Raw genomic sequence first — 12,315 nt, 5'->3', positions numbered from 1 at the left:
GACTGAGAGAATGCCCTTCGCGCACCCGACCTGGAGGACCAGCGTCTGCTCGTTCGCCGGGCTGAAGCAGCTGCGAGGGCTACTGGGGCCCTGGACTGAGGGCACCACTCCCCGTTACATCAACATATAATCGCCATATCAGAAAATAAACGTTTTTTTTTTTTTTTTTTTTTTTCACTCACTGGCGTCTTTGCCGAACTACAAGATGAAGAAGACCGTCCAACGGTATAGCAAGAAGTCAAAGCTCAGCGAGTGTATGCAGGTGAAGTTCGGCTTTAACTTGGCATTGGATTCTCACATTCCGACTGAACAACGGAGAAACACCACTGATCTTGCGTACCAAAGAGAGACCATCACGTCTAGATACAGTGTATTCTAACTTGCGACAGTGGCAAACAACTTTACAGGCGACCAATCGGTCTTCGTGTACACAAAGCCTAACTATGAATAAACATATGCTTTACATACATCGAAAACCGCGACAGTGTCTCAATTGCTTAAACGGTGCCGCCTAACATATCGAATAACCAAACTGAACCAAGTCAAGCCCTAATTTTTCGATACATATATCCTGGTCTAGCTGAGCTAAGCCACTGCAATTATTTTTTTCGATGACATAAACAACGGCACCCCTCATAGGCCACATGCAACTTTTGGACGTCATGTCAACAAAACTACGGGCAGTTTAGAGGGGAGAGCGCGCCGGCCGTCATTAAACCAACCAACCAAAACGCACACAGTCCGCGGCCAAACACAATTCTGTTTCGACAAAATGAACAAATGCAGACAACAAAACATCCAGGCGATGACGAAGGGGAGAGGTGTGCGGGCGCATGGCATCGCGCGCACGCCGGAAAGAAAGCCAATTAACGAAGACACCGCTCTTTATTCACTGTTTGCCTCTCTTTGAAAGGCACCGTTATTTTTTTAATATTATTTCGAGTCTCCCTTTCAAAGGCGTCTCCGAGCGAACAAAGAAGCCGAACTCGTGGAAGGTTCGCTCCGGCAAACAGCGAGTCAATGTTGTTCAGGCCAAAAAGGAGAGTCCAGTCGAACCCCGCGGTCCTTTTCCGCCACGGTAAAAGCAACGGGCGCGCCAGCGTGTCAGCATTCTGGGTCCCGTTTGTTAGGGCCTTCGCAGCGCCAAAGGCCTAAACACAGGGGGCAAGCACGAACGGACGGACGAAGAAAAAGGAAACACAACACGGCGCTGTTGACACGGCAGCTACTACATAGGATCGATGGCATGAGCGAGGACAGCGAATGAAGACGAGTCAATGCACAGGCAGTGACTGCCGCGCGAAAGAAAGGAAGAAAGTTAGAAAAAAAGGAGAACTATAAAACATTCAGGCATTCCGTTTGGTCGGAAGATGCAGGAGAAGAGGATGAAGAGCGGCGACAAGTGCTGAGGATGCAGGAAGCGCACTTGGTACCGAAGACGAAGTAAATCAATCGGCAGTGGCAGAAAAAAAAAAATCACAGCGCTGAAAAGGGGGTGGAGCAGGGATGGGGTCGAAGGAAACGGGGAGAACTACACCGCGAGTCGAGTGACACAAGAAAGCTCGTTAGGCAGGGTCACGCGGCGAGGAGTGCGGCTGCGCTCACGGAAGAAAAAAGAAAAAGCGTCAAAGAAAATTTGTGCGACGCAGGGGCGTTAACAGTGCGAGAAGTGACCGGTTATTTTGCAAAAGTATGGCGGCTCTATGAAATGGAACGCATCATGAGCCTCGAAAAAAAAAAAACGCGAACACTCTACAAGTGTATAAGCAGTGAAAAGAGGATTTAATGACTTTGTCCGGCGGATAACGCTTCCAGTACTTCGGACAGAGCAAAGTAGAATTACCAGCCGCAGGGCACAGCTTCAGCGCGAGAGACGGACGCCGGAGACAAGCGATGGCAATAGCGATGCCGCGGCGCTGTGTGTTCTTTGTCGTCCTTACAGCGCTTGTTATTTTCCAATAAGCCTGAGAAATAGCAACGAATTTTGTACTTGTGCACAAACTGAATGTTCTCTTTCATGGCAGCTGCCTGTAAACATTTGGGACCACAATGCAGCAGCGGCCCAGTCAGAGGAGTGATGCTATATACCCTTCGACGTGTTCAGAAAACGGGCATATCAACGAAGACGAACGAAAATGCGCTGCTAAACCTGAATACATTTACATGCCGAACGAGCGCTGCGAGATATGTAGGACAACATGCAGTATCTCACAAACGCGCAATAATATATCGTAAACCTTTTGCATTTATACCTTCCATCTAAATGCAGCCGTGGAAGTCGGATTCTTCCACGAGATTTGGGCCTGCGTTAGGAAAGTGTAGGCTAAGTTCATTGAACGGAGCTGCATATAGAAGTGGGCAAGATTAGCACAGGAGCACTGTCTTGCTCCGACGGCCGGATAACTCCGCTGCTGTCTAGAGCAGAGTTAGTTGAGTATAAAGCTTCCACCGCATTCACTTCAAAAATCGAAGGTTGTTTTCGCCCTCGAAAAACATACGTGTAAATATAGTGTAGCATTTTTACTAACCTTGTAGCCTGGCTTTTCTGTAACATGCGGTTCTGCTTGAACTATACGGTTAGAAATGCGACGGAAAACCCACTACGAAGTAACGGGAATAATGAATGGGCCATTTGTTGGCACGCGTCCCCCACCTCAAAATTAGGGTCTCCAATCAATCGGCACGTGCCGAAGTGGATTAACGTGCACGCTTCGTAAACAGTTCCGTAATACGAGTATCCCGCTCTCCACCTATATATCCCCTCAGCAAAATAATACACGGCCATCAAACGTGCTGGCCGGAGAACGAAGACAAGGTACAAAGTGCACGCAACAAACATATTTAAATACTCGGGGAGATCAACCACGCTCGTAGAGGTTGCGCGCAGCGAAATCAACGGGTATTTATTTATGGCGAATAAATATAGGATATTTACGCCGCAACACTACCACACCACGAAATGTTACCACCAATGCGAAGTGGCTATACGCTACAGAGTAGACACAAACGCCGTCCACACCCATGGGCAGACCAGGCGGGCACTGTGTATAACGGCTTCCTTTCATCAAAACTAGCCGGAACGACTATGCGCGCTCCTCCGATCGCACCAATAATAACCGCGAACGACAGCACCTGCATGAGAAAAGCGAGATCCCGTTTTAGGTCAGCACAATCTACTAATGGCATCCCGGGAGAAGAGATGGGCCCGTCGGCGGGCGAGCGTGCGCTGCCCGATCTCGAGCCTGTCGATCGATTGGCGGGCCCGCTGATTGAAAACACCGGCGCTCCGACGGGCGCACACGCTCCTCGCCTTGGTGGTCACGCGCCAGGAGGCACCGTGCTGATTACGGGAAACGAGCAAACAAACGGGCACGCGATAATCAGGCGGTTAATGCTACAAACTGAAAGTCGGCGAAATGATTTGGCCCAAGCGTTGCACTCAGTCTCCACCCTCTACAGAGCGTATCCAATCGCTCTGTGTGTACGTTAGTGCATCTTCCGTCGTGCACGACGCTTCCACGCAGCAAGCATTAGCGCGCGCGCAGTCCCGCAGCTGCGTTCTTGGTGAAGCTGGTAGAAGGAAAGAGCTGGGGCGTTCAGAAGTGGAGCGCTCGGACTCTGTCCAACTTCTATTCCTCAGCTATTCCTAATTCCCTTCACCGATTTTCCGAAAAGGGAGGGCGCGGCGTTCGCAAACTCCATGACTCTGCCGAGCAAACGCCTCAACCGAAAACCTACAAAATGCCTCGCTCTGCCCGCTGAAGTGGCCGCTTCCTTAATTGTCTCTGGCCCGTATTCCGACTTTGCGTCGTTATCGAAAGTGTCGCTATCTCACGTGACCTCGAGTCATCTGATTGGTCGAAACGCCGGAATCGGGTGTTGCCACTACCGAACCGGAAAAGGTGGCAACATCATGTTCCGGCGTTTCCACCAATCAGATGACTCGGGGTAGGAGAGATATAGCGACACTTTCGATAACGACGCAAACTCGGAATACGGGACTCTGAAATTTTGTCGCCTTCGGCGGCTTGCGGACCGCTTCGTGTGAGATATGCAGCACCGGCCGGCGTGTGCTCGGAGCATGGCTTCGTGCGTGCATATAGAAGCTATACTTGCGAAGCTCCTAACTCCCTTTCCCAAGCAAGGAGCAATGCCAAAAGGTAAAGGCGGCCTGGACCGATATGGATGTCGCGCACAACACGACAGAGTCAACACGTACACACTGTTCCACCGCTCTCCACGTGAGTGCAGCGGATCCGCGTCATCCTGATTAGTCCAGGGCAACGTTAGCTTTTGCTGAGCCGCCAACTTCTCGGGAAATGAAGAAAAGGTAAAACAGAGCAGAACACGGGACGAAAGGTAGAGAACGACCGCGCTGACTAATAGTTCAGTTGTCAGTTCAGTCGTGTCCGACTCTTGGTGACCCTATGGACCATGTCACGCCACGCTTTCCTCTCACTATCTTCCTAACATCACATGACTTCATCTGCAGTGCCTCGAGGATGCCATCTAACCATCGCGTTCGCTGCCTACCCCTTCTCCGGCGACCCTCAACCTTTCCCAACATCAAATCTTTCTCCAGCGACTCCTCTCTTCTCATCAGATGACCAAAGTAGCTGAGCTTTAACTTTAGAATTTGACCCTCCAATGAGCAGTCAGGGTTTATGGTCGACAATATAGTAGACTGGTTTGATCTTCTGGCAGTCCAAGGAACTCTCAAGAGTCTCCGCCAGCACCCCAATTCAAACGCGTCAATTTTTCGGCGGTCAGCCTTCTTCACAGTCCAACTCTCGCATCCATACATCAAAACCGGAAAGACCATAACACTAATAACTCACGTTTATTCCGCCAGGAGCGAAATATATACCTAGAAAAGGAAGGACCCGCCATCTCGTGATTTCTTTAACTGGCAGCTCAATGCTTTTGCTTCCGTACGACGTCCAACGAATTAACGGAGAATGGAAGTTTTTGAAATACGGTCCTTGATACCATTTTCAAGCGCTCAGGTTCATCACTCTTTGACGCGCCTGCGGGTTTAAAGTGCACAGAAAATTAACCTAGAAGACATTGGAAGAAAGGATCAGATGTCCCCGAGCCTGTCATCGATGTCCGTGCGACTCTTCATGAATGGAGTGCAAGCAGCCCTTTTCCCCAGTTCCCGCAAAAAAAAAAAAAAAAAAAAAAAAAAAAATAAATAAATAAATAAATAAATAAATAAATAAATAAAAGCAACATTTCTTCAGAACAGGCGCTTTAAAAGCGCCAAAAACCAAAGAACAACGTTAGGGTGAATGCAAAGTATCTACTATGCATTGTTGCCATGTCGAGCTGCTTCCCATCTCAACGCACCGCCCGAACTCTCAGAGGAGGCAACCAGCCGTCACGAGCACGGAGCGTGAAACACGATTCGGCAGCATCGCAGTCTCCGTCCTCTGACGACATGGCGTCCGCGCCACAGGCAGTTCCGCTGCTAACCGCCCCCTAGCCAGCTGCCCCACACGCTCCGAGAGAGGCTGTCAAGTAAGTGCAGGCCGCGCCTTAACTATAGTCGAAACTCGATGAACTTTCCTCGACGACCACCGAGGGAATTCGAGGTCCCCTCCTCGTCTAGGCAACGAATATACTACGTAGGCGCATTTGTATGACGCACAGCTCGGTAAGAGCCCTCTCCTGTCGGCGGAATTAAGGAAACTTGGCTGTGAGGCGCCAGCGAAGAGAGGGCGTAGGGCCGTTTTAGCGACTAGGCCACCGCCGCCACGCCCTTTATCTTGTCCCGTCTTCTCATCGTAATAAAAGGAGGCCGCGTTGCCTTAACGGCGAATTTCCTGCCGGCGAGAGCGCCATCGAGAGGCTGCGATAGGCCGGGCAGAAGCCGCGAAGGCAGCCCCGAGGGAAGCAGGAGAAAACGAAATAAACACGAGAGAGAGAGAGAGAGAGAGAGAGAGAGAGAGAGAGAGAGAGAGAGAGAGAGAGAGAGAGAACAAAAGTAAAACACTTCATAACTTCGGCAATTCTCGGCTAGTGCGACGCGCACGCGTTAAGCGACCATGACAGGCTTCGTGAGAGCACATCGCGAAATTCGCTGCGTAGGCGTATATTAAAACCGAAGGAAAATATAGTAATGCGCCTCAGCATGCCTACATCACACATTCATTCCTTGTCCCTGCAGTCATCGCCTAAATGCAAGTGAGAGAGCCTATGCGCCGCAAAACCTACTGTTGCCCACACGCCTTGCACCAACTTCATTAATTAAAAACGCGGACCGGTGTACCTCACTGCATGTCAACATTGAAACAATGTCGGACACATCTCACTGTCATGCCTTGCCCCGCACATATATTTTTGCCGCGCTTGGAGGGACGCCCTATAAGAAAACGACTAGAAGAACCGGACGAGATAGTTTCAATCGCTTGTTCCTTTACAAGGTATACGTCACGTCCAGATACTATTCTTGAACCGTGGTTACGTCATCATGATGACAGTGTTGCGGCATTTGCGTTATAGATGTGCATAACGCAGTTTCAGAGGCCCACTGACGTTGTTTCAACAGCACGCTGAAGCCCAAGATCCGCTTTCTGAGACGGACCCCAGAGCTTCCGTAAGACAGACCCGTGATCCGCTCCGTAACCGCAAGATCTCTAAGCCCGCTTCGCGACTCGCGAAATCACAGTCCCTTGAACCAGTTGCCTTGCTTTTTTTTTTTTTTTTCAAGTAACGCAGAGAAAAAGACAAAGGTCATGAACCTTTGTCGCCTTCCTCAAGCAGCGTTTAAGTGAGCCCCCTCACCCTCTCCTCTTTTTTTCTATTTAGTGTATTGCCTGCCAACGTGATAAGGGGAACCATAGAAAGGGTAAGAATGCCCTCACATCGAGCGAGGAACAAGGATATATGTCCACTCTATACGAACCAGACAGCGGGGAATCCACTCTTCCCCGTCGAGTATATCTCTAGCTCGCCGTTGCCACGTCGCCTGAGCCCGTCAGTTTGGAACGCACTGTCCCGCACGTATACGATGACAGCTCCCAAAGCCGATAAGCCCGAAGGCTCCTACGCAAAAAAAAAGCGGAGGTTCGGATTAAGCACCCGAACTTTCTTCACCACCTCGACAGGAGGGGGAGTTATATAGTAAAACCCACTATATATACGAGGACAGTTGGCCACACGGGACGGGTGATTCGTCTAGTGTAGGCGACCGTGGGCTGCATCTCCCTTTTATTAGACGGCACTTGAACCTCCACCGTGGGCGATCTCCCAACTTCCGCCAGTAAAAGGCTCCTCGTCGAGCACGCGCAGCTGCGCGGATGGCCCGAGTTTATTTGCGCGCGCTCTCGGCGTTTATACGGACGGCCGCTGCATTGTGTGCCGCGGCGCGAAACGCCTTCTCTTTTACGACGTGCCGCCGACCGGCCTATAGGAACAGCAACCCTGGGCCGTCTCCGGTTTCCCCCCTCTCTTCTTTCTCACGTGCCACGCGTGAAGGCGTTGTGTCTGGGCCCGGGGCTCTGACCCGGCAGCTGCGAAAAAGAACCTAGGCGCGACGGCCGACAGAGCAGGCAGCGCGAGGGGCATGCGTCGCGACAAGCTGTCCATCAATCTGTCGCTCCTCCGAAAGTTCACGCGGCTGTACCTCTCGCTTTCGCCCCGTCTTGTCGCGCGAGGTGATTCGCGCGCAGGCGCTGAGAGAAGAGAGAGAGAGAGAGAGAGCATGCGACACCTATGAAATGCGAGAGGTCGACGAGCGGTAACAGCAATGCCATGTACACACGCTAAGCAAACATGGCGTTCGGGTTTGAAGAATCAATGAAGAAGTCTCAGCTTCCGTCGCGAGCTGTCAGGAGCCAAGTGGGTGCGTCTGCATGCACTCAAGGCAGCAGCAAACATGAAGTGGAGTCGAGCGCTCGGCTCTGCCGCCTCCTACGTCCCTCTCTCTCTCCTGCACGGCATCTGGTGACGCGCACAGTGACTCCAGCGAATCGTCGCTGAGAACAAACCAAAATCTGCCACCATGCGCGACGGCTGAGACCAGCAACGCAAATAGAGTGAATCTACCAGCGCCGACGAAATAGGAGCCGGCGAAAGCTGCCGACGTAGTCATGTCTACGCGCTATGGGCACCTCACTGGCGGCGAGGAGGAATGCTGCTCCCTGACAGCTCAACACAGCCAGAGGTAGCTTGCGTACAGAATGGAGTGCAGACATTTCCGACCATCCAACTGAATTACTGCACATTGATGTGTGACACGTGTTAAGACTCTTACGTACTAAAGTAAGGAAACAAATGCTGCATACACATGTAGCCTAGGGAGTAAAAAAATGAGGACATTGAAGTGTAGGACAGAAAAAAGAAACGGAGAAAAAAAAAAAGGTCAGTTAGTGTATCGGCTGTAGACCGGAAATACGAACGGCACAGTCAGGAATGCTGCTTTATTGCTGGCCGTGTATTTATAAGGCCATGGAGAGAGAAGGTAAGAGTTTAACAAGAGAGAAGGAAATGCAGCACGTTGCACATCAGCAGCTGATGACGACACGTACCGGCTCGAATACGACACAGAGTCACAAAGTCGATACCCACTGAAGGCGAAGCCTAATCGTATATAGGCGACGTGATGGACTGACGTGGTTGATATAGGCTAAACTCATAAGGATGGACTGCTCACTGCCACAGGCATCGCGTTATCCAGCAGTACATTAGGGCTATCTTGTCTGATTACTATCACGGTAACGGCGACGATGATTACAATGGCGGCTTACTTCATTACGCCGTTGCGTTGAACGCCCCAGATCTGTGTATACGAACGTTAAGTACAAATGAATAAGAACAAACGGGCTTGAGCAGGGCATGTATAATTTGAAGGCAAGACAGCCGATGGTCGTCAGGGGTAACGGAGAGGATTCCAAGGGAGGGCAATAAGCGTTGCAGGTGGACGTTGTTGTCACCACGCATAAGAAGCTTGCAGGGAAAAGCTATAGGTGGTCAAATTAAGCTGCCACGGGACAGGATTACACCAGAAATATGGGAGCTCGTTGTCCTCGGTGCGGTGGGCCTAGCGAGGACGACGATGGGTATGATGAGCATCGCGCAACAAGTTGGTTTGGTTTGGCTGTATATATGTTTAACGCCCAAAACCAACTCAAGCTCCGAAGGACGCCGCAGTGGAGGGCTCCGGTCTCTCGACGTGCACCGACGACCCGACATCGCGCAGTACACACAGGCGCCTTACATTTCATCTCCCCCTAAGCGCTGCCGCCGCGGTCGGGATCGAAAGCCGTTCCCCCGGCTCACTAGTCGAGCGCTCAGGCGGCGGCGTGGTGGTGGTGAAAACGTTTAATAAAAAAAGAGTTACATAAAAGTTCCTCTGGGGTCAGGCTTAGTGCCCTTCCCCTCACAAACACTAGGTGGAGTCCCTAGTACGGGACCCCAGTGGCTTCCGCTGTCGCCATTGCTCGTTTGACCAAGGACTTTTGGGCTTTCAGGTCGGAGCAGGCGAGTAGGGTCGCCTCCCAGTCCTCCCGGGTGATGATTGGGTTAGATGCAAAGGCAGGGTTGGAGGGGCACGCCTACACCATGTGGAAGAGGTCCGAGAACATTTCCCCGCAGTGCGGGCACTCCCCGGAGATGGCATTGTCAAAGTGTTTAAGTGACGCCGGGCACATCACGGTACTCGTAAGGAGGCGAAGAAACACGCTTTCCTCCACTCTTGTTAACCCTTTACACGGGTGGGGGTAAATATTGTGTCTGTTTTGGTACAGCTGCGTAATTTCTCTGAAAGTGTAGGCTGGTGTGAATCCTTCTGAGGAGGAAGGAGACGAGGTTCAGAGCGCAAACGGGAGAGACTTTGACGCAATCGTGCTCCGAAGTGGACCTTCGCAGCTTTCTTGAGTCCTGGTTGAAGTGGTTTCGGTGAATACGGGGTCAAGAATGTCGGTACGAAGTGTCGCTATTTAGATCACGATGACAATTCTCTTCAGCAAGGACAGCTTTGCCAATCATTGATATTTAAACGCCTAGGGTTACTACAAGAAAAATATCAAACTTAGCTCGCTCGTTATAGACGTCGCCGTGGATCATAACCGCGGCGCAAAATGACGCCGACAAATGCGCCGAACGCGTTTAGCTGTAATTACAGGCGATATAGGGCTAGATGTTCCAAACAGAATCATTATATTGTACTGATGTCACAGTCTGTAACCGCAGTGACCACGCAAAAAGAATGCGTCCAAGCACAAAAAAGTGCGACAATCAATATACACCATGCCCTGAAAGCATTTAGGCTAGACACTTCCTGATTAACCAAGCGATTCACGCACATTGCAGAATTCTCGACATGGCACTTCCAAATGCGAATCAAAGTTTGGTTTAGTTTGGTTTGTGAGGTTTAACGTCCCAAACCGATTCAGTCTATGAGAGACGCCGTAGTGGAGTACTCCGAAAATTTCGACCACCCATGGGGTTCTTTAACGTGCACTGACATCGTACAGCACACGGGCGCCTAGCTCTTCGCCTCCATCGAAAAGCTGCCGCCGAGGCCGGGATTCGACCCCCGCCCTTGGGAACAGTAGTCGAGCGCCGTAACCACCGCGCCACACCAGCGGGGTGCGAATCAAAGTAAAAACGGTATCGCGGACCAACTTGACCCCACAAGAGTCTTAGAAAACCGTTATCAGGCAGTATCACTGCAGTGGCCGCTGATCATCGCGCTGAATTTATCTAAAAGGGTGCCGGCGAAAAAACAAAACAAAAAAAAAAAAAAAAAAAAAAGCAGCGGTTGCTTCCTCACCCTTACACGGGAAATCTACCTTATTCCTCTTATTACTCGTTCCCCGCCACACACTCCTTTTTTATTTTCCGATAAAATATCTTCTCTGAAGTTTCTTTGCACTGGAGTCCGTGCGACAAGCGCGGTCGATGCTTCTTCACGCAGCGAAAGGGAGCGCGGCCGAGGAAGAAAGAAAAAAGAATAATAAAATAAAAACTGCGCCGTCGGGAACAACGGCAGATGCGGCAGCTACACACACGGCGACTCTGCAACACGCATCGTCGTTGTGTGTAAACACACACACAACAGCGTACACCATGTCGTCGCGGCTCATCGCACGCCTGCCTTGCACAGATGCCGACATACCACCAACACAAAGCAAAAAGCCAGTGAAAGAAGAAGAGCGCTGTGTGTATGTGTGTGTGTGTGTGTGGGGGGGGGGGGGTGCAGAGCAGTGGGGCCCGAGGATGTCTCCGCGCTTTGCCTCCCAGGAGAGTAGTTACTCGAGCGCGCTTGCTTGTAATTCTGCTGCTGCCGTCTCGGATATATTGTACGCTTTTCCGTCATTTTTCAGCGCTACGCCATCGGCCGCCTGGTGCCATCGTCCAGTTCGATGCAGCACTGACGAACCTTGAGATAGCAAGGGAACAAAAACAAATCCCGACGGCGAAACTCCTGCGCGCAAGGAAGCCCAGTGCGTGCGCTTCTTTTCCGAAGTGTTCCCATATCGACCCAAAACTCCGCGCCGTTTTCAGAAAAGATGTAGCTTCGAGGTTGCTTATTGGATATCAGGCGTTAAGACGAATTTGAGCAGTGCCAATGACGGCCCAGACCAAGGGCTGTCTTTTGCGGTGGCTACCAATCGCGTTAAAAAGTAAACGCGTAGTGCAACGAAGCTGCTGCGCCCAATGTCCAAGAGCAATGTGGTTCTGAAGCGTATATACTGTGGCTTCAGAAAGGCAAAAAAGAAAAAAAAAAATCCGCCCCCGATAGGCGACAAGGCAAACGGCTGCGCACGATTTTTGCCGAGGCCTGGAACACGAATGGCCGCACTGTTCGTAAGCGTGCATAGTCCTAAACGCACCTCCACGGAAGAGCGCCGCTCTCAGCACTAAAAATACGCAAAATTTAACTTACTGTTTCCCCAACTCTAGAGTTACAGAACAGACTCATGGCGAACTTTTAACACCGGTTCCCTAACTGATGTCAGAACACTCTATACAAGCTTGATTTTACATAACAACCACTGATATATTCTTCGCCCTAAGCCAGAGGGAAGTCACGGCAGGTTCTCGGAAGCAAACGAAGCGTGCTTTTACCGCTGCCCTATATTAAATGAAAATGCAGTGCGATATGGCAGCGGTCTCGACCAAATTCTAACAACGAGCGGACGGGGAGGGGGGACCACTGAATGTCTCGGCTCGCCCTCCCCCACCTCAGTGCAATAAAGTCCTTACAAGTTCGCGGCCGTGAGCGCCCAACTGCACGGAACTGGATCGAGGCGCTAGAGTTCGTGAGCGAAATAGGTTCAACAGCCCGCGAGGGAAGAGGGAACAACT

At 51.0% G+C, this 12,315-nt stretch overlaps 1 protein-coding gene across 7 annotated transcripts in view; it reads right to left on the bottom strand.

Annotated features, from left to right (window-relative positions):
* Tpst (tyrosylprotein sulfotransferase) overlaps nucleotides 1–12,315 on the bottom strand; it is a 307,475-nt gene that overhangs the window by 57,360 nt on the left and 237,800 nt on the right. Inside the window, exon 1 of one of the 7 annotated variants that reach the window (XM_084598082.1) lies at nucleotides 6,908–6,929. The exons of the other annotated variants lie outside the window; for them this stretch is intronic. The gene's annotated coding sequence lies outside the window, so the exon portion shown is untranslated. Of the gene's footprint in view, nucleotides 1–6,907; nucleotides 6,930–12,315 lie in introns of those variants that run through there. 7 annotated transcript variants of the gene reach the window in all.

Source organism: Amblyomma maculatum, chromosome 3, assembly GCF_055883805.1.
Source record: "Amblyomma maculatum isolate TAMU_Amacu chromosome 3, ASM5588380v1, whole genome shotgun sequence".
Taxonomy (NCBI): Eukaryota; Metazoa; Arthropoda; class Arachnida; order Ixodida; family Ixodidae; genus Amblyomma; species Amblyomma maculatum.
The sequence above is the reverse complement of the archived record's forward strand: the minus strand, read 5'-3'. Positions and strand labels throughout refer to the sequence as shown.